The sequence below is a fragment of the Equus przewalskii genome, chromosome 19, assembly GCF_037783145.1.
Source record: "Equus przewalskii isolate Varuska chromosome 19, EquPr2, whole genome shotgun sequence".
Lineage (NCBI taxonomy): Eukaryota > Metazoa > Chordata > Mammalia > Perissodactyla > Equidae > Equus > Equus przewalskii.
The window spans coordinates 10,017,501-10,039,206 of record NC_091849.1 but is presented as its reverse complement, the minus strand read 5'-3'; the positions used below and the strand labels follow the sequence as shown (position 1 = coordinate 10,039,206).

At 39.1% G+C, this 21,706-nt stretch overlaps 1 protein-coding gene across 1 annotated transcript in view; it reads left to right on the top strand.

Annotated features, from left to right (window-relative positions):
- LOC103563474 (uncharacterized) overlaps positions 1-21,706 on the top strand; it is a 308,328-nt gene that overhangs the window by 156,785 nt on the left and 129,837 nt on the right. The window lies entirely within an intron of this gene.

The window sequence follows — 21,706 nt, the reverse complement described above, 5'->3', positions numbered from 1 at the left end:
ACTTAAGAAACATAAGGCAGGAGGGAAGCCAAGGAGCCCAGAAGACAAGAAATATGCATACCTCTTCTAGAAAGAAAAATATACAATAAATGCAATTTTCAAGTAGGAAAAAGCTCCCTGTTCTTAAGAAACTCTCAGTTTGTGATAGTCTTTAGGGGGAGAGTGACAAGTACACATTATATATCATTCAGTAAAATAACTGCCAGAGCAGAGGTACCAGCTGCTTACTATGGTGTGCAGATGGGAGAGCTGGAGCTGCTGTTGAGCCACATCTAAGCTCTCAATCCTTGTTTGAGCTTCACCTGGACTGGAGAAGAAGCTCAGTTAAGCTCTCAGGCTCCCAGCTCCTCCATTTGTCCCTGTCGCCTTGCCAGGCTTTCTCTGGTGACTCAGCTCTCGATTGGCCTACCTCAGTTGGGATGACCTTTCAAAGTCCAGTGTATGCAATTTCACAATGTCATTATTATCCTACACAGAGAGTTAAAAGGCTTAAGAATTTACAAGGATGGCAGAGTTTCTGATAGATCCTTGAAGGTGCCACTTTCAGGTGTTCCTCCTTTGGTAGGCTTCATCTCATGTTCTAAATCTAGACTAGGATCTGGCACATACAGCTCCCAGGCTAAGTCCTGTCCTCCATCTGTTTTTATGAAAAACAGCTGAATTGGAACTCAGATGCATCCATTTGGTTGCATATTGTCTTTGGCTTTTTTCCTATAATGGTAGAACTGAGTGGTTGAGGCAAAGATAGTATGGCCCACAAAGTCTAGCATATTTACTATTTAGCTCCTTACCAAAAAAACTTGCTCACTCTTGCCCTACCCTGACTTCAATGCTTCTCTGTTGTTCTCTCATGACACTCACTTACATTTTTTTAAGATATTTATATGCTTGTCTCCTTCACCAGGCTGGGGCTCATTTGTGTTTTGGTTATCTATTGCTACATGATGAATCACTGAAGGCTTTGTGGCTTTAAACAACCATCTTATTTGTTCATAATTCTGTGGGTAGAGAATTTAGGCAGGACACATCATGGAAAGCTTGTCTCTGCTCCACCATGTCTGGGGCTTCAGCTGAGGTGGCTCAAATTGCTGGGGTCTGGCTTAGATACCTCAACTGGGACCAAATGTCTGGGGCCTCAGTTTCTGCTGTCAACTAAGATCCTCACATTTCCACATGGGCGTCTCTCCAGTTATGCTTGGACTTCCTCACAGCATGGTGCCTGGGTTCCAAGTAGCATTTTTCCAAGCACGAAAGGTGGAAACTGCAAATATCTTATAGCCAAACCTTCAAAGTTGCACAGTGACTCCCACCATATTCTATTGGTCAAAACAAGTCATAGGGCCAGACAGAGGAGATAGGATCCACTTCTTGACGCAAGAGTGGAAAGGTGACATTGCAAAAGAGCATGTTGTGATGGAAGATACTGTGCGGCTATCCTTGGAAACATAACCTACCACATTTTGCTTCATTCATTTCTGTGTGCACAGCTCCTTGGACAGAGTTCAACAAATATTTGTCAAACAAAACAAACAATTTAAAAGAAATGAAAGAGTGTAGGCTTTGTGGATAAAACTGAGCATGACTTCCAGTTTTGCCTCTGCTGTGTGGTGTTAAACAATTTACTTAAACTTTCAGAGGCTATTTTCTCCTGTATCAAACTGGAATAATGCTACCTGTGTCGTGGGATGTTATGGTTATTGTTAAAGTCGAAAGATAATGTATGTAAGATAGTCTGTACAGTGACTGGAACATGTAGATTTTTAATAAATGTAACTAATATTATTAACATTAATAATAACAAATTTTGAGGAAAATGTCATTTCTAAAGGTTAAATTAGAGGGCATAGGTCACCCTAGGATGACCTTCCTTTCTGTTCTTCAAATACACCAAGCTCTTTATCATACCAGGACCTCCACACTTCATGCCTCCTGTTTTTGGAATGTTCTCTCTGTTCTTAGTAGAATGGTTGGCTACACATATTGCAGGTCTCAGCATCAATTTTGTCTCCACAGAGGACGTTTCTGACTATTCCATGGAAGGTAGTGCTCTCCCTTCTTCTGGTTACTTACTTTCTCATCACCTTGTTTGTTTCCTTTAAAGTCTTTGTCACAATTTAAATTAATCTTTTCTATTTATTTCATTCATTTGCTTATTTCTGTTTCCTCTCACTAAACAGAAGCTGTGGGCAGGAAGGAATCCCTCTTGTCTGGTCACCCCTGGGTCTCTAGGCCCTAGAATATGTGGTTTATGATAGATAGGCGATCAGTAAATGTTAATTGAATGAATGAATAAAAGGAGGAATGAGCAATCAGTCAGCCTCTCTCTCTCTCTCCCAACTCTCTTGGTTTTTATACTTATTTATTTACTTCCAATCTCTCCCTTCTCTTGAAATTGCTACCATTTAAAAAAAAGTAATATGGGATAATTAACCACTATAAACATTTCTTTTTAAACTAGGGTTGAGGATATGGGGGCTACTGAGATCCCTATAAACTTGTGTTTTAAATGGTCTGAGATGCAATCTGAACAATTTCCTTGATGTTTTATTAGAGCTGGTAAATCATTTATTGGGGCAGCCTTTCCCTAAATCCCCTCCAAGTCCCCATAAAATGCATTTAACACAGAATACTGTAGTACCCAGCTTCAGAGATATGTATGACATCGGATGGGAAGTGTTTGCTCCAGTGCAGCAAGTTTAAAGGTAAGCCTTTTCTTTCTCCCTCTCTTATATGGTCTGCCTCACCCCTTTTCCTCTTCCCCCATGCCTCATTTAAACATGCTGATTTGGGTACATTTAGTGGACTGTTAAAGCTTCAGTAAATCACAGCTTTCAATTTTTAAAAAAATGTATAGGACCTCTAGCCAGTCAAATGCAAGTTTATCTCCTTTGTAGCTGCCGATAATGTTTTTTAATATGTTTCCAAAATATAATTATAAGACAGTTATATTTTCTCAGTCAGAAAGATACTCAACCAAGTTGCCTCTGAGTGTGTAAAAGAGAACATTATTCCAGCACCTCTCACTCCTGTCGGTCTGCTGCCAGCTGTGTCAGGTGATCATAGGCAAGAGTCCTCTGGGCTGGTCCTGGCAGAGTTTGGATCTTGGCCATCTTTTCTGGCCTCAAGGACTATATTCACAGGATGTTTCCATTTTTCCTTTGAGATATATGCTGGTGTGACAGGATGACCCCTGTCTGCTCATATTTTAGACAACGTGAGCTGTCCAAGGTGTCCCTTGCGACTTTTGTAGTACATCGTTTATTTCCATCATCTCGGTGGCTGGCTCCTTGAAATTGTCCTGTTACACCCTGCACATCTTTGTGCCACTCAGCACATGGTGATTCGGTGTTCAATAGTCCACCTCCCCCTTAGACTGTAATTTTAACAAATTTCACAGGGCTAGGGATTAAATCTGTCGTGTTCTTTCTGGCCTAGCCACAATGATTGATAAATTGCAAGCACTTAATAAATATTTATTGAATTAATACATGAAAAATGAGGGCAAAACAAGAATATTGACATATCCAGAAGAAAATTCTGGAGAAAAGACCAACGGTATAAAACTTGACTTTAGATGTCCTGGGCCAGTCTGTCGATGGTGGCAGTTGTTTCTACCTGTTGAGCATGTTTGTTCCCCAAGAGTTCCTTCACTCCCTCTCTTTTCTGATAGCAGACACCTCCTGCCACACACACACACATACCTGTGTACCCCAAAGGGTTGGACTATGATGTTCTTTATGTTCCTGTGACCACTATGATTGGTTCAGGGGTGGGCACATGATCTGAACCTGACCACCCAACCCCTTTCCCAGGATTTTATATTTTATTACTTGGCAATAGAAGTTCCTTCTCCTCCCCAAGGTTTTAAGCTGGAATGATTTAAGTTTGGTAATCCCTGTGGCCATGGCTACCCTTTCACCATCTCTGCTCTGTCTACACCTCTAGTTAGTATTTGTCGTTTATAGCCTATTTGCAACCAGTAGGTATAGGAGCCTCACTGAGGTTTTGTATGTAACACATATATATTTTGTTTTATACAAAGGGAAATGAATAAAAGCTGCATCCAGAGACTACGTCAAATTCCCATTAATGATGAGTCTATATGGAAAAAATTATATGCATATATAAAAAGTATTTCAGGTCAAAAAAGATACTGTCCACTGGGAAGCTTTTATTGTATTGCTTTTCCTATGAGGGGACAGACTCCAGTGAGAAAGTTTACAATGTCCGTTCAATTAATTCTGTAAATGACCACTCCTTTGCCTGTGTAAACAGAGCTATGGACTCTCATCGCCTGAGGAGTGAATTGGATTCCCTGTTTTCTAATGCAGCACATTCATCTTTGCACAGTGATTTCTCCAAAGAAGTAAGGCAGATTATGTGTTAAGTTTCTTTGGAAGTTGTGCTGATGACTGCTTCAAGGCAGTAGGTATCACTCCAGTGGTTTAAGGAAGTTAACATAGTTTCAGAGGTATGTAACTCCCAGCTGGGGAGAAGGCTCAGTGACAAGACAACCTTAAAATGTTTCCATTACTATTCATATCTGACTAGGTGGCTAAGCAACCAGAGATTCACACACCTTTAGAGCAGGAAGGGGTCTTGGGGATTATTTAGTTCAGCCCTGTCGGTTTATACAAGTATAAAACTGAGACCTATAGAAGTTTAGTGACTTGCCTTAGGTCATACAGCTAATAAATAATGGAAAAGGGACTAGAACCCACTTCCTTTCAATCTCAATCCGGTCCCAATTATAAAATAAATTCTCCCTAGAACTCTGCTAATCGTTTTATAGTTTCCTGTTTCTATCAATTGCAAGCTGCTTTGATATTTATCAATACATTAGTGAAAAAGTGCTGATTCTTGGGAAAACGCATGTAACAGATTAATGTAAGTTTCCTCCTGCCATGAGGGTGGGCGGTGTGCAGATGCCAGGATGTTTGCAAAATGCACATGTTGCTGGCCACACAGAGTGAGACCTTTTTCTGTTCTTGGCTAGTAATTTTATGTGACTGACCTGATTTTGTTGCTTAGGGAAGGTATGAGTTAACTATAAACATCACAACAGGAAAGTTATTCTTTAATAAAAGTGATACACTTTCCTCTTTATAACACACATGTGATTTGACATTGAAATAAAATGCAGATGCTGCTTTGATTGGCGTATTCCCTATTGTGCTTTTCCAAAACACCTTCACATATGGTCTGCCTCATTCCTGAGAAATGACTTGTTGTTTATGTCATACAAACAGAACAGATTGATTTTACAGTGAGTAAGGAGGATGATGAATTGTACGTTAGAGAGAAATCTTTGTCTCAGCAATCTAAACACTTGAAAATAAATGTTGCCTTTTCGGAAAGGCTCTCATGATACACCCAAGATCCCTTCATTTCATGCCCCGTTTCTAAGGGTTAAATAGATAGACACATGCAATCTCAGAAAATAGTAAGAGTAGTTACAATGACCTCAGAATATAATTTTTCTTTTTACCACTTAAACATATCCTGAGACGTAACAGGTCAAAATATGGCAGAGTTATCCCAAAGAACCAACCCCAAATAGCTAGTACTTCAATATTGTGTCTGTACTACGGCTAGGAGAAAACATTTCTCATCTTGGTAGGAGAGCACTATTGTTTCTTTATTTATCAAGTGAATTTTACATATAAAATTCTTATACTAAAAAGCTTTTTTAGTGGTCTCTAACTTTTATCCCTTCAGAATTATTCTGCACAATACAGAGAAAATAATGTTCTGTGCTCACCACTCTGGCAATAGGCTAACCACATCCATTTTTGCAGAATTTTACAAGTGATAAATCTCTTAATCTCATTCCTATACCTTTCTTTTTTCATTTTGTGTATATAACAGCCTTATGATGTGATACTATGAACCCCATTTTACAGATTATATAACACAAATCCAGAGAGATTGGATGACCTATTCACCAGCACTCAACTAGTGCGTCTGTATCCTTCTCCAGTTCTCCTGCCACTAAAGCACGTCACCTCCCTGGCTAGTCTCAGATTCACATTTAGACTTTAGTTTGCACATTTGGCAGCTTTCAAAATGTAATGTTTTAAGGTATATTCTCCTGGCATGTCTCACAGAGTTGGGTGGATGTGGGGTGAAGATATGATGCCACGGAGAAGGGATCCTAACTAAGTCAGCTCTCGAATGCACAGCAGAGTAAAATCCCTGTGGAGGAGTATTCCTGACAGTAATTTATCAATGATCCACATTCAATGAGGTAGTTATTGACTGATGTCTTTATATTATTAGGTGTGGCTAACGCATGACCATCTCTTCCTGCTGATAAGGAATAAATCTTAGTCACTCAGAATGCAGGCTTTGGGGCCTGCATAACACTTAAACTCAAACGAATCAGCTTTATGAGTTAGCAGTTGTGTAAACTTAGAGAACTCCTCAAACTCCTTGTATCTCAGTTTCTGTAAAAATAGTTACGTGTAAAATGGAACCAGTAGTCCTCGCCTCACTTTCATGAGTTCAAATATGTGTGTAAAAAAATAATAATAAGGACCAGTGTAAATGCTCAGAGCACATGGTAAATGCTCAATGAATGTTAGTTATTAATACTAATTGAGGCTCCCTTCTCTCCACTATCCTCCAGAACTATCTGCTTTTCAGTGCATATTTTAACCATGAAAATAACCTGTCTATTTTGCGGAAAGAATCAAAGTATTTGCTAATAATTAAAAGAACTGCAGTGGGAAAATAAATTGTTAATGGTAGAAAAAAGATACCAGAGGAGTAAACATAATGTGCTGGTTTTCTATTGCTGCATTACAAATTACGCAAACTTAGCAGCTAAAAATAACGCACATTTTTTACCTCATGGTATCCGTGGGTTAGGAGTCTGGACACAATTTAGCTGGTCCTCTGCCCAGGATCTTCCAAAGCTGCACTCTGGGTGTTGGCTGGGCTACATCTTCATCTGGAGGCTCAACAGAGGAGGATTTCTCTTCATGTTCATTCAGGTTGGTGGCAGAATTTGCATCCTTGTGGCTGTATGATGGAGAGCCCTGGCTTTCTGCTGGCCATTGCCTGGAGGTCACACACAGTTCCTAGAGGCCGCCTGCAGTTCCACACAATGAGGGCTTCTTCACCATGACCACTACTTCATGAAGCCCACAGGGAGAGTCTCTCACCCCAGGGAGACCCCTGGGGCTTTTACCTGTTTAAGTCAGGCCATCCCAGGAAAAACAGGATTTGGTTAACTCCAAATCAACCATTTAAGATCTAATTACTTGTGCAAAATCCCTTCACATTTTCCATGGCTAGAAGCAAGTCATTGGTCCCTTCCACACTTGAGGTGGGGATCATACAGAGCATGAACACCAAGGAGCAGGAATCAAGGGGGTCCACTCATGGTTTCCTTGACTGTCTGTGCATATAAGAAGATGATAGGACAGGCTGCTGCTGTTTCCGGTACTTTACAGAACTGTCCTTACCAACAATAGAATGAATCGCTCACTGCATGTGGAAGATTCCAACCCAGTTTGCCTTTCAGCTGACACTTGCATCTGCTCTTTCCTACCTGTGGGCCTGAGGCTGAAATGACCCATGTTGGTGGCTGATCTCCCATAGCCGCTGCACTCTACATGCCCCTCCTTCCTCTCAGAAGACTTTTCAGTTTTACTCCTCTTTATTTATGCCTTGATAACGTGACCATGAGCCACCCTTTTCCTCTATAGCCCATCTCTTGCCTGTACCCACTATCCCCTATACAGGTTGATTTGGGTTATATTTTTATGAATGGCATTTTCCTCTTTTGGTTTTAAGTTTCGTGTTTACTTTTTGTAGTGCTATTGGTGCTCAATCAATTCCTTTTGAAGGCTATTCCTCACTAGGATTTCTCCCTGGTCATCTTTTCTTTCTTTCTTTTCTTTTTTTTTTTTTTAATACATAAGGAACTATAAAAGCTCCGATAAATGGTCTTATTTCCTGGGCCTCATAGTACATTAGATTCCCAGACTGATAAGAAACATCATATCACCCTTTTCCTTGTCCCTGTCTACATAAGTAAAATAACAATGCAAAATTTGCTCACCATTGACATCTACCAGGGTAATTTAGGCTTTGACTATTCCCTCTGACTTCCCTTATATGTTAAAGCAGAGTTATGTGTTGTGGTGGGCACTGTTGGTTGCACTCCATCAGTCATTCCTCTTTCCTGTCTTTCTAACTGGTGATGCTGTCTCCAATGACTGAAAATGGTAGAGACTTTCCCAGTCTAGCAAGCTCTATGGGTGGTCACGGACCGAGTTCTGGCTAATAAGATGTAAGAAGATAGTAACTTGGGCTTCCTTCCTCTTAAAAGGGAAGCAAGTAAGAAGAGAAACTCCTTTTTGCCACACTTTCATTCCTTCCCACTTGGGTCATTGCTGTATGGATGTGACACTGGAAGCTTCTGCAGACATTTTGCAGCATGAGGAAGAAAATGGGAGAGAAACCAACCCATCACACTGTTATGCTAAGCCGTTGCTTATGACCCCTTTCTGCCTATCCCAAGGTTTCTTTCACATGAGATAATTAAATGCACTTATTCTTCAGTCCTCTTGGATGAACATTCTGTTGCTCATAGCAGAGAGCAATCTTCCTGAGACAATGAACCTGCGTGAATATAGTCCTGATGCATTGAGGAGTGGATGTTTTTTCTTTCACTCAGTATTTATCAGGTTTACACAGTGCCCTAGATTCTGGACACATAGTATTAGAATCCTTTCATATTGTCTGGGATCCACCAAAGCATAGTGTGTAACTAGTTGCTTTTTAGTTTAGTACAATTTGGAAAATGGGCACAGTATGGCGCAGGAGATTCTTCTCTGTGGATACGACGACACTGATTCAGTTGGGGAGATGGAGAATGAGGTGAGTAGAATTAATTTAGCCAACTGTCTGGAAACCTAACATGACATCAGTGATAAGATTTAAATATCTAGGAGCTTCAGATTATGAGTCAGTCCAAATTCAAGCTGCATGATTTAAATGATGAAAGGAAAAGCTAGGCATGAAGCAACGTAGGGATTTATTCGATGCAAAAACTCAAATGACCAGTAAAATAGATAATGTTCTGTTGTAATAGTTTGCAAACAGCATCAAGAAAACAATTGAATGGGTGTATTTTGAGCTTCAGGCATTGTAAATTCTTTCACTCTCATATACTTTATGCCTTCTTTAATAAACTGGGGAGTGTTGGGCCAGCTTCATCGGTGACGGTAGGTGGTCATTCATTTCACAATCCACTAATTTTCATGATTATTCAGTATTTTATGTTACCTAAACTGCTTTGGATTTTGTCTTACTCAAATTGTAATATGGCAACAGCTTACATGATTTCAGAATCATTAATTCAATTGGCGTCTTCAGCACACGGGACTTAGTCTCTTATCTCTCCAAATACAAACAAAAACTTAAGCGTCTTAAATATGCTGATGGTATAAAAATTTTCTTTTTTTTCTTGAAATAAACATCAATGATCTGTTAACCTAGTGTGTCTTGTTGAAAAGATGCAAAGTGCATAGAAAATTCCTAGGAAGGAAAACATTGACATGAATTACATCTAATCCCACCTTAAAGGGACAAATGTACACGTATTTACCTCAACTTTATTTCTAACTTAACAACTGAATTCTTGCATAACATGGAACATATAGTAATAATCAGGTTATTTAATGTTTTAAGATCTTTTTCTTTTTAAATATTCTCTTTGTATGACATTTTACAGGGATTTTGCAGACGTATACGACAAGGACTCCTAGTTCCATTCTCCATCTCTCCGGCCCTCCTTTCTGCTGTATTCCTCCCTACCTAAAATTTGGTGTTCTTTTTCAGCTTCCTGCTGAGTTGTCATCAAATCTATGCTAATACTTTCAAGGATGAACCACTTACTATATTTCAAGGCCACTCAATTCATTTTAGACATTTTGACAGTTAAAAAGTTTTCCTCATGTTGAGTTAAAATCTATGTCCCTGATTTTAAAATTATTAGTATCATTTTGATTCATTAAAATCTCAAGTAAAAAGCAAATCTATTTATTGTTATATTTATTTGTCTGCCATTTATTTATCTATTTATCTGTTTATCTATCTACCTATCTATCTATCTACCAACCTATCTATCTATCCATCCATCCATCCATCCCTCCCTCCCTCCCTCTATCTACTTACCTATCTACCTATCAATCTCTATCTTTCCATCTATCTGTCTCAGGATTTAAAGATTTGTTAAATCACTTAGATTAATTACTTATCAGATTATAACATCTCAATTTCAATATTCCTCACCGTCTTTTTATCTGGTGACTCCCTATAGTGATGAGGAATTTACCATTAAGTAAACAGAGCTCTACCTAGATGCTTTGGAAGAACTCAGGGGTGGGTTTAGATGTAACTTCCACCTCTTCAGAGCCCAAAGAACATGCAGAGTTACTCTTTTTATTTATGGACTAAGAAATATCACAGTTTAGTCTGCTTATGGATTTGGTAGACATTACTCTTCTCCCCAATACCTGGTTCTCTCTTGCTAGGCAAACAGATGACTGCATTCCATAATCCCTTGCTATTAAGCAAGTTTATTTGACATCTACTGGCCAGCTGGTTAGCAGCAGAAGGGATGTGTGTCCTTCCTCTGCAAAGCATTTAATTGTTAGTGGGAGACTGCTCTCTCCTTTCCCCTGAGAGGTAGTCGTGGAGAAGGCCTCATGTTGAGATGGCAGGAGGAACAGATCAAAGCAGCCTGGATCATAGAGTTCTCATATGCAAGAGAGCCAGCTCGGGGCATCTGTCCTGTGGCAAACTTTGCATGAATAAGAAGTAAACTTTTGTTGTGTTAAGTCATCGAGATGTGGGAGCTGTTACCATAATAACATTGATTAATATAAGGGACAACTTTCAAGGTCTGCAACCCTAGAAATTTATAATTTTCTTGAGAAAATGTTGGAAAATCACTTGTGATGGGACTGAAGTATAGGAGTGGTCCTCTTAGCTAGTGACTAGTGAGCCTATTCAAACTGCTATATATTTACCTAACACATGATCTTATTTAATTCTCAAAACATCAGGAAGCAGCTATTAATATAACATCCACATTACAAATATGGAGGAGATTTAATTTTCTGTGGAAGCATTTTTAAGTTGAAAAAATCCCGAAGGCCTCAGAATATATCATTCAAGAATGTCCAAGTGCAAGTCGCAGTAAGAGGGAAATAATGGATATATATGATAGCCACATTCTTGCATTGATCAACTGTTGGCCTCTCTCATTTTCCTCCTAACAGATAAACTCAAAAGCCATCTCCCTCAAGGATGATGATACTTTCCCAAGACAATCATGCTCCCGTTGGAGCTTCCCAGCTCCCCTTGGATCCCTTCACTCTGCTGCTGCTGATCAGCACCTGCACCTTTGGCATCACAGTCTTCCTGGGCTGAGCTACTTCTGTGCTGGCCTCTGTGGATGAGTGATGTGGTTCAGGCCACACCCTTCTTCTCCTTACTGGCCTTTCGTAAATTCCCTGTAATATAATCACAGAGGCTTATAAGTATAATTGATTCACTAAAAAGTTGGGGTAACTGAAGAGAATAAAGTATAGGAGACTTAATTAAAAGCTTAATGCTAAATATAACTGCTCTCAAAGTTCAAGGGAAAAGAACCAACCTTTAAATTAAACCATTTCCAGGATCTATTACATGAATACTCGACATTCTAATTTTGACCTTGGCCACAAGGTCTGCCCTTGTTCCTTCTTTCTGAGAAAGTCTTCATGATCAACCTTTACAGTGTCCATTTCCACTCTCTTTTATGAAAACCTCATCCTCTACATACAGGATCTTGGCTTATCATCAGTCTCTTCTCTCCACTCAGCTAATCCATGGCCACCCCCACTATAGACCTCAGCAGGAAGTTTCCCAAAAATAGTGTTGGCAAGCATGGAATGAAATAAGAGTCCAGTGTAGTCTCTGACCCCTCCAAGTGCATTTTTCTCCTTGGACTCTGTCAGATTGAGGTACAGTTTTGTCTCCTGTTGTCCTGATATTCAGCAAGTAACTGTCACATAAAATACATACTAAACACATTGCATGTATACGTATGCATTCATCTCAAAGACAACTCAAAATTCTCAGACACAACCTAGTCTATGTTCATATTAAGGGAAAGAAACATTTTCCTAACTACAGCATCATCTTCACTGATTCCCCGTCCTCAAGGATGCTGGTGGTTTGTAGTAGCAGGCATGGCAATAGCAGTTCCCAGGGATGACCCTTCATCATTTCAATTTAAGTCCAGGATCTCCCAGTGCTCAAGAAATGCAGCCCATTAGAGGGCCAGCCACCCCCTGATGTCCACTTTTTAGCTACATCAAAACCCAGAGGTGACCTTACAGCTTTTGTTTACCTGATGCTCAGGAACATTCTTAGGACATCTTTCTCACTTCCCTGTATAGACGATGGGCTGGCATTGGGGCAGGAGAAGTTGGTCTTCCAAGCCCATAAGAATCTAACATTAGTTTTAAAACAATTATTGGCATATTTCTCTTGCATAGACAGGAACTAACATGAGTGCTTCTTCATATTTTTCTGCTATTTGATGATAGTCCATAAAATTCTGTAAATGGATCGATGCACATTAATTTTTCTGTTTGTCTGACTATAATGAGAAGACATTCTACCATCAGCCCATTCCCTAAATGAAAATAAAATTCTTCTCCTCCTCCTCCTGACCACCGTACTTCTGTCATTAAATTATCATTCTCCTTAGCACACTGTTTTTAATTTTTGATAGCAACTGGCCCCCTCCTCCTGTGCCCTTTATCAGATTCATTCCTAAATACTATGTTTCTTGCTTATGACAAACATCTCTAGCAAACATCCCCTTTCGTCGTTCTTTTTAATACGGTTAAATTGTTGTGATATTCTTTCTTCCAATCTCCTGACTTCCAGAAGCTCCACCTGCATCCTAGGGACTTACTAGAATGAAGGATTTTTTTTAAATACGGGATTTCCTCCTGCCTTCCCCTTGATGTCAGTAATAAATAACACTTATTCAATGTTCCCTGTTCCCTCTATATGGGCAACATTCTAATTCCTTGTGTGTATTGTTTCTCAGTCCCTCGACAACCTATGAGGTAGGTAATATTATTCTCCTCATTTTACAGATGAAGAAACTGAGGCAGGGAGAAATTAGTTAATATTGTCACAGTCAGACTTCTGTAACTGGTTGAACCGGGGTTCCTGCCCTGGCGGTATGATCTCCAAACCTGAATCATCATGCTGTGCCTCCAACTACAAATGAAAATACAAAAATTACCACTTTAATCGACTTCTTCAATCCAGCAGATAGTGTGTTAGGACTACTTAGCAGGCATGACCTCCAAATGTCAGCCATGGCCGGTGAATCACACAGCACACAGCTGCCGAGGAGAGAAGCCATAAGTTGCACTGAGGATTTTAGAAATGTGGGCTCTTTCCTACAAGAGCACAGGTGGAAGAATTTTGTTTCTTCTTCTTCTTTTTTTTTTCTTTTTACCACTTTGGGAGAAACATTTGTTGCATCCCGTGGATCTAGAACAGGAGAATTGGCCTCAATAATAGTAAATCTTAAATTTATTCTGATCTTGGGTACCTTTCTGATTCTGTCTGATAGCAGATTGGAATCAAGGGAATAACTTAAGAGCAGCGGTTCTCAGGATATTTGAAATTAAAGTTGTTTGGGGATTTATCAGGCCCCAGAAGTCTCCTCTGGATGGTTCAGTTTATGGATTTGGGAATAGAGAATTTCATTCTTATTTTTAATTTCATTTCTGACCTTTCTGCTCTCCCCTACTCCCTCACCCCCCAAATAGATCAGTTTTAAATTTGCTCCTCAATAAGTAAAGCAAATAATATGGCAGGCGGTTTGAAACAAATGGCTTGGTCTTTTTTGGGGAGGGGTTGCCCCAAATTGAGATTTAATTTAGCCTCTTACTCTCTGTATACCTCTCTTGCCACTGCGTCCGTCTCAAATCATCCCACTTCACCCCTCCCTCCACAGATTAAGTAATTAAGTAATCTTTCTCTTTCTACTCACCAGTTCTTACTTCCTCTCTAGCACACTCCATCCTGCCCCATCTTGTACTATTCTAATAATATCTGCATTACCTGATCCCATTGCCCCTCTACCTGCTACCTTATTCCCCTTCCTGTCACCTCTAAAACGATCATCTATTGATAGCTGAGACCCAAATCTAAATACCTCCTGAGTTCTGTGTCTAGGTCTCCTGCCAGCTCATTAGTAGTACTTTGAAGTCAAAAGATACCAACCTGAAGTCACCGACCTTCTCCATCAACCAGATCTATTTCCTCATCTAAGAAACAGATCATTTTTGGAAATGGTTTCTGTTGGCGTACCCATTCAAAGGATTGGAATCTCAATTTTCCCCATCTTTGCTCTCTGCATTGAATCGTTGATTTAGTCAGAAACCATTTATTGGGCACCAACAATTATGCCCAGTTCTGGAGATATAAAGAAGACTAAAATGGTTATTTAACCATTATAATGTATGTGGTGTGTGTTCTTAAATTTTGTGTCATTATAAAGCATATACGCTTGTTTGTATGGGTTTACTCAAAAGGTATTAAGCTATAGATATTGTTTCTCGAGTCTTGTGTCTTTAAGAACCCTCCATGTTGATGTGTTTAATATCCCAATAGCTAAGATAATGCATGCAGTATTCTAAGAGATTCTAATAGCTGTGCACTTTTCATAGTGTGAATTCATTTTTTTTTTTTTCCTGCAGACTACTTTCAGTCTCACCATCAGCAACAATATTGAAGTAATTGTGTCCCTGTCTGCTCCTGTGTGAGAATCTCTCTGAGAAATAGGCCTACAAGTAGGATTACTGGGTCATAGTGTACAATTGTGCTTATAGCCACAAGTCTTATACCCTCCAAGAGAGGACGAGGATCCTGTTTCCCCTCAGACCCTTCTACATGTGGCATTATCCAATTTTTGCTGATATGACCAATTTCAAGTAGTTTCTCATTGTTGTTTTAATTTTTTTCTAATTACAAAAAAGTTTGAGTGTTTCTCACATATACCTACTGCCATTTGAGTTTCTCCTTCTTTGAATAGCTTGTTCACACACTTTGTCCATTTTCAATTGAGTTTTCTACACTTTTCTTGTTAATTGGTGGAAATTTCTAGTAAATTCTAGATATTTGTGCCTTGATGGTGTTATATTTGACGAATACCTTTTTCAATCAGTCATCTGTCTGTTAATTTTTCTCTGTTAGTCCTTGTTAAATTAACACCCTTAATTGTGGGGGGCTGGCCCCTTGGCCTAGTGGTTACGTTTGGCACACTGCTTTAGTGGCCTGGGTTCACTTCCTGGGTGCAGACCTACACCACTCGTCAGTGGCCATGTTGTGGTGACAACCCACGTACAAGATAGACAAGGACTGGCACAGATGTTAGCTCGGGGTGAATCTTCCTTAAGCAAAAAAAGGGAGATTGGCAACAGATCTTAGCTCAGGGCAAATCATCCTCTGCTAAAAATACATATATATATCCTTAATTGTAATGTTATCCTAAGCCATCACTTTCTTACCTTATGGTGTATACTTTTTCGGGTTATACTTTAAAAACATCTTCTTCACCCCAGCTCATAAATATATTCTTTTACATTTTCTTCTTCCAGAGTTATAATTTACTATTTAAAATATCAATTCATTTGAAGTTCACTAAACCCAGTTTTATTTTTGATCACATAGCAAACCAGTTTTCCCTTTCCTATCTACTGAAGAGTATGTCTTTTATTTATTACATAGATGAGGAAACTGAAGCTTGCACATTTAAATAATTTGCCTTACGATATAAGCAGGTAAGAGTCAGAGCTATGATTCTCACCTAGGTTTCTTAACCTCAAAGTTCATAAATGCTCTTTCTTCTATACTTTCTGTAGAAGTCCCCTTCTGTATTGCAACTTCCTTGAAGGCAGAGGCTGTGCATTTTCTTGTTTTTATGCCCAGTATCACTGAGAACAATGACTGGCACATGTACTTGCTTAGTAAGTATTTGTTGGAGTTGCAGAATTTCGTTCTAGCACTCTCTGTCCTTTTACCCTCTGCAGATTATCATAAAAAGTTGTAGAACTGGCTTTTCATCCATTCTGCTGACAACTCTTTCCCCAAAGTGCTGCCTTTTGATTAGATTGGCCTCAGCCTCTGAAGGCTGGACACGCTCCAGGGCTTGCTGGTGGAGATTTGACACCGCCATTTGACTTGGAGAGTGGCACTTTGGTGGCACTAGTGGAATAAGTCCAGCAACTAATGGGAACATCAATGATGGATTCAAAGTGCGGACACATTAAGGTAATTATGTGGATACAACAGCTCTGGAGATGTGAATTTTCATCTCTATCTTGACGCTACATTGTTGCCACGACCTGACTGACAAGCTTCCCAATGATGTGCTTGCAAGCTTAATGAGAGCTGCTAGCTCCTTTTCCAACTGCTTGTTGTTGGACTGGGTTGTATAAAGGAAATTCAGTTCGAGTCTTTGGTTTTCTACCACGAAAGATAGTATTTGGATGCGTCTGTGATTTTTCCAGGTGTTGGCCATGTCTGACCTAACTTCCTGCCAGCTCATAATGATGTGGCTCTAGTAAGGAAACTACCAACCCGTCTCTGAGCTTGTTTGCTCATGTATTTCACACAAGCATCAGCATTTGTCTGGAGGATTGCCTTAGAGGCTTTAGTGGTGGCTGACTATCTAATAGGGAAAAGAAAGCTGTCCATGAGAGCAGAATCTAATTTTTATGATGATGCCTTGAGCTTTGATTGTATTATTATTTGGGGGTAATGCAGGGAAAAATAACCCAACAGAAAATATCAGATCAAGTCTTCAGTACTCCATACTACCTTGTGAGATGGAACCCCAAACCTGCACCAATACTGGCTTAGCTTTAGAAGTCAGAGTATGACCAGGAATTAGGAGCCAATGGGACATGACAGACTGGGAAAGTCTGGAACTTTGTTTTAGGAAGAACCAACAAATCAAGAAAAAGATCTCTTATTCATTCTTTCATGTATGGATACAGCACAGATTTACTTATAAACACTGACTATGGACTGGGTACGAGGGATACAAAAATGCATCAGACCTGGCCTGTACCAGCAAGGCCACTAAGTCCATTATTATAGGGACCACTATCTTGCAGGTGTGGTAACTACAAGTCAGGGGAGTTAAGTAACTCATCAAAGCATACTCATTCAGCTAGTAACTATCAAATCTAGGCGCTGGATGCAGGCATTCTAATTCTAAGTCATGTGCTCTTTGCACAATGATGCAGCTACGCAGATATCAGTGACTTAGCCATAAAGAAACTGAAGGAATAGGTAGGTAACTTTGTCCACTGGGCATGGGACTTCCAGAGAGGATCTTGAGTCACTGAGGAGCTAGAGGATAGAGAGTTTTGCCTAGTGGGAAACAGTTACTAGAGAAGTAGGTACCGAGGACAGATGGAGACCACGGCGACAATTCTACGTGCCAAGCTGAGGAGCATCTTTCGTTGGTTTTTTAATATTCCTCCCTTTCTGGGGCCAGGAATGGTTTTGGAGTTGGCAGTGAGGCTGGTGATGAGCCAGGCTATGGAATTTAAGGATACTCAGCTCCTAAGTTTAGAAGGCTAGGTTTGGAAAGCATGGGGCAAACTAGATTATTTTATCCTTTATCTAGCTTGGTTTGAATAAGTATATTTTTGAATGACTTTTTCAAAGTAGTTAGATACAGATTTTACAGAATAAGTATTGTTATTATATCAACATGTACTATTTTCCTTTAAGAACTAAAAGCGTCATCAAACTTCACAGTTGGAAAAAATACTTTACTAGCTAAACATTTATACCCACAAGTTGAACAAAGTATATTATGCCTCATATAGACCTACTGCAGTTATGCAAAATAAAACGTTTAACTCACGATTGCCATTGGTTTAAGGTGGTTTTATTCTTCTGCACTTTTGTGGGATATCCCTTGGAGATATCTTAATCTAGAAAAATAGCTTAGGTTAGTGGTTAAGAATACATGGTATGCAATTTGCTACCTGCGTTCAAATCTTGGTTTTATCAATTACTAATGTCCTAGAGTAAGTTTAACCTCTTAGGGCCTCAGTTTCCTGTCAGGACCTATCTCATAGGCATATGATGATGATTAAGTGGAGTCCATACAAACAAAACAGTTAGAGCAGGGCCTGGCACACAATAAGTCTCTTATTACTGATATTAAGTCTTATTGCTATAGGCTAACCCAAATACTTTCTTCAGTTGTTAAAAAACAAAAAACAAAAATCCTGGCTTTTTCAAGACATGTAAAGTTTTTCTAACATTCCAGTTATTTAGCTACCAATTGTCTTGTTCCAGAAGACAAGGAGCATTTCCTTTTCCCTACCCCACTGGGCTCAGAGATATAAGGGAACATAGCATTATCTCTTCTTTACGGGAGACCTGAAGAATCTTGGCAGCTATGGTAGGGAGATGTTTCTTATCTTTGCCAACTAATTCCACATCAACCAAGAACACCCAGCACCTGTGTGGCTTAGAACCAAGTGTCAACTCCTACTCAATTCTTCTCTGAAGATTGCTAGTCCCAAACAGGGTTATTATCAGAGGCGAGAGCAGAAGGACTCCCCAGTTCTGCTCCAGTACCAGCACTGAGGTCAATCCACCTGGAAGCTACATCAATGATAGCCAAGTGAAGAGGAGAATTTACTTCCAGGTGTCTGGGGGCTTTCTTTGGTCAGAATAACGTAGGCAAGTACATAAGCTGTTCTGATGGACGTTAGGCTGGTTTTCATGGGATAGGGTTGTTGGACTATATGGTGGGGAGACAAAATGACTTGCAGCTCTGCCGTATACGATATAACTAGTCTTCTCAGCTTGAGAGGTGAAGGGATGGCTCCTGCTTGAATGTAACATACATCAAGATAAATAAAACACTTTAAAAGGCATCAATGAATCACTTTGTTCCTTTGACCTATACGAAGTTAGATACCTGTTTTGCTATCAATTTTGCTATCTGTAGACATGCATAATCTCTAGTTTCTCAGTTTATTTAGGTTTCCAGTTGAGCCCTAGAAAACAGTGCAAGGGACTATATACTTCTATTGATTCGTAGGCAGCCCAGTGAATACAGTAATGCAGATATGGAGCACCATAGATAATATTGGGTATAACTTTTTAGATTTCAAGAAAAGTCTATTCTCTCACTTTTTAGACATCATAGTACCATTTTATGTATTTATTCTCCTTGGACAAACACTTTTGAAAGTTCTCCTCATAACTACCTTTGTGAGCCTCCTCTGATTGTTCAGGATCATTCTGTTCTCTGTCTTTTTCTTTGCACAATGTCTACAGATGGAGAAATAGTGCAGTTATTTCCTTCACTAACTATAATCCATTTAACAAATATTTTCTGAGTACATACTTTGAATCGGGCACTGTTGTTGAATCTGGGGGTATAGAAGTAAAATGTCTTTGAGATTTTAATTCCCTGAGTCTGAACTGTCACATAACTCTTATTATTTGTAGTGCCCCAAACAATAGTAGGATGGTAGTAGACTATTAATAACCACTAGTTGGTTGAAGTATGAGAAAAACTTCATCATACTTCTCTGTATGCTATTTTTTTTCAGTACAACAAACTGATTAAAGTAGTTTTAATCTGAAAAGTAGCAAAAGTAAAAGATCATACCTAATTCCATCGTATGCCTGTCCTTGCTTTCCTCTCTTCCTGTACTTGCCCTAGCCCCAATCCCAACCACCCAACAGACATTCATACCTATCTGGCTACAAGTTGTATTCCTAATGAGTTGGTGGGATCACATTGGTTCTTGTGGACTGAAATACTAGCTTATGCTTTCTCCTTTTGTCCACTAAGAATAGAAGGACAAGTAATGGGAATCAAGTAGTTATAAAATGCTATTCTCTAGATGCACAAGGATTTGGTTTTAAAATCCTTGGAGTTGTTCAAGCCACCATATAAATTGTTCAATATATTCCAATATCACTCAAGTTTCTCTTGTTCCTTCCCAGTAAAATCTTATTCAATGTAAAAAGTAAATGAAGGCAAAATTTACCAAACCTTTTGGATTACCTTTCTCCTTGAAAGACCAAGGATCTGATAATCCCATGGATGATTTCTTTTCCTGGATTTAGGAAGATACAATGATTTAGGAAGAAATTCTTAGGTCAAACATTGTGAGATTATTGTGATTTTGAGGTTGTGAGCTTCATTTGAATTTACCAAGTGTCCTGTCATATTTTTAACCTTTCAGTCTAAACAAGAAGGTAATTTGGGGGTGGGGGTGCAGAGAAGTTTATTTGTTCTTTTTGTTAAATTTCCTTTGTGAATCAGCATTTTAATGTCTTAGAAGTTCTTGATCAATCCTATGACTTAAAGATACAGATTAAACCATTTTTATGGGGCTGTCAACTAGCTACTGATAGAATTTGTTATGCTTTGTTTACCAGTTAATCCCAAACTTACTCTTGTCTTTGAAGTCTTCTTTCAATAAAGGAAGACACTTTGACCTTACACTGCCATACGCAATTTTTTTTTATTTAGAAAGAGAGAATTGCCAAATGGGAATGAATGTATTAGTTCTCTACTTAGCCTGCTAGTTTCATTTCATATTTATTACAGTTTTACAAGAATTAGAAGCAAAGTTTATAAGGCTTTCTGAAACAGATTCTTCTTCTTGCTATCCTCTTCATTCCTAGAAAGACGTTTCCATGTTTTACAAACGAGTTTAAAATTTTACTACAATTTTCAAAAATAATTAAAGCCCAAATCCAGAGACTTTGTAAAATAGATCTCTATTCTTAGAATCCTCTCCGTTTCTAGAAAGACTTTTTTTTATTCTTGCAAATGAGTTTAAGATTATTCCTGAAAATCTCAAAGGAATTAATGAACGGAGTTGAGGATAGTCATGGGTGATGCTAAGAAAGAAAGAGCCTTGTGTCTTTATCTCCACATTACATATGAACTACTGCTGCATCTTTCACTTTGCATCCAGCGGTGCCACAGTAAGTAGCAAGGAAGACAGGCTTTTTCTCTTTTCAACTCACATAACCTGATGAGCAAGTAGGTTCCCATTGAAGACAGGGAAGGGACGTTTGGAGTATTAGTCATTCTCAAGGAGAGTTTCTTTTTTTCCTCACAGTCGCAAAGTTGACATGGTGTGACAGTCTTGGGAAGTCATAATTCTGGTCAGAGCATTCATCTTTTGCGTCGACTGGCTTACAAGATGATTGTGCTTCTCTCCTTGTGCTGCATGAGAGTCCCCCTGATGCAGTGTTCAATTTTAGAGGTAAAAGAAATTCTAAAATGAAAGAAGTTACCTGGGAATGTGCCTTGATGACTAATGATTAGGTGTCTGCAGTAACGCCATTAAAAGTGAGCTCTTGATAACCTTAGAAACAGGCAAGTTTAAAATCATTTCCCAAGTAAGATCAGGCATAGTTGAGCCTATGTAGACACTGTGTAATAGTACATTTAATAAAGATGATACGGAGAATGGTGATGTCGACATTCTTATAAATGGTATGTAGTATTTGTATAACACTTTGTAGTTAGGCTAACTACTTTCATATATATTATTCAATCTTCTAAACAACTTATAGGGGAATGTATTTTATTTTTTATTTCACAAGT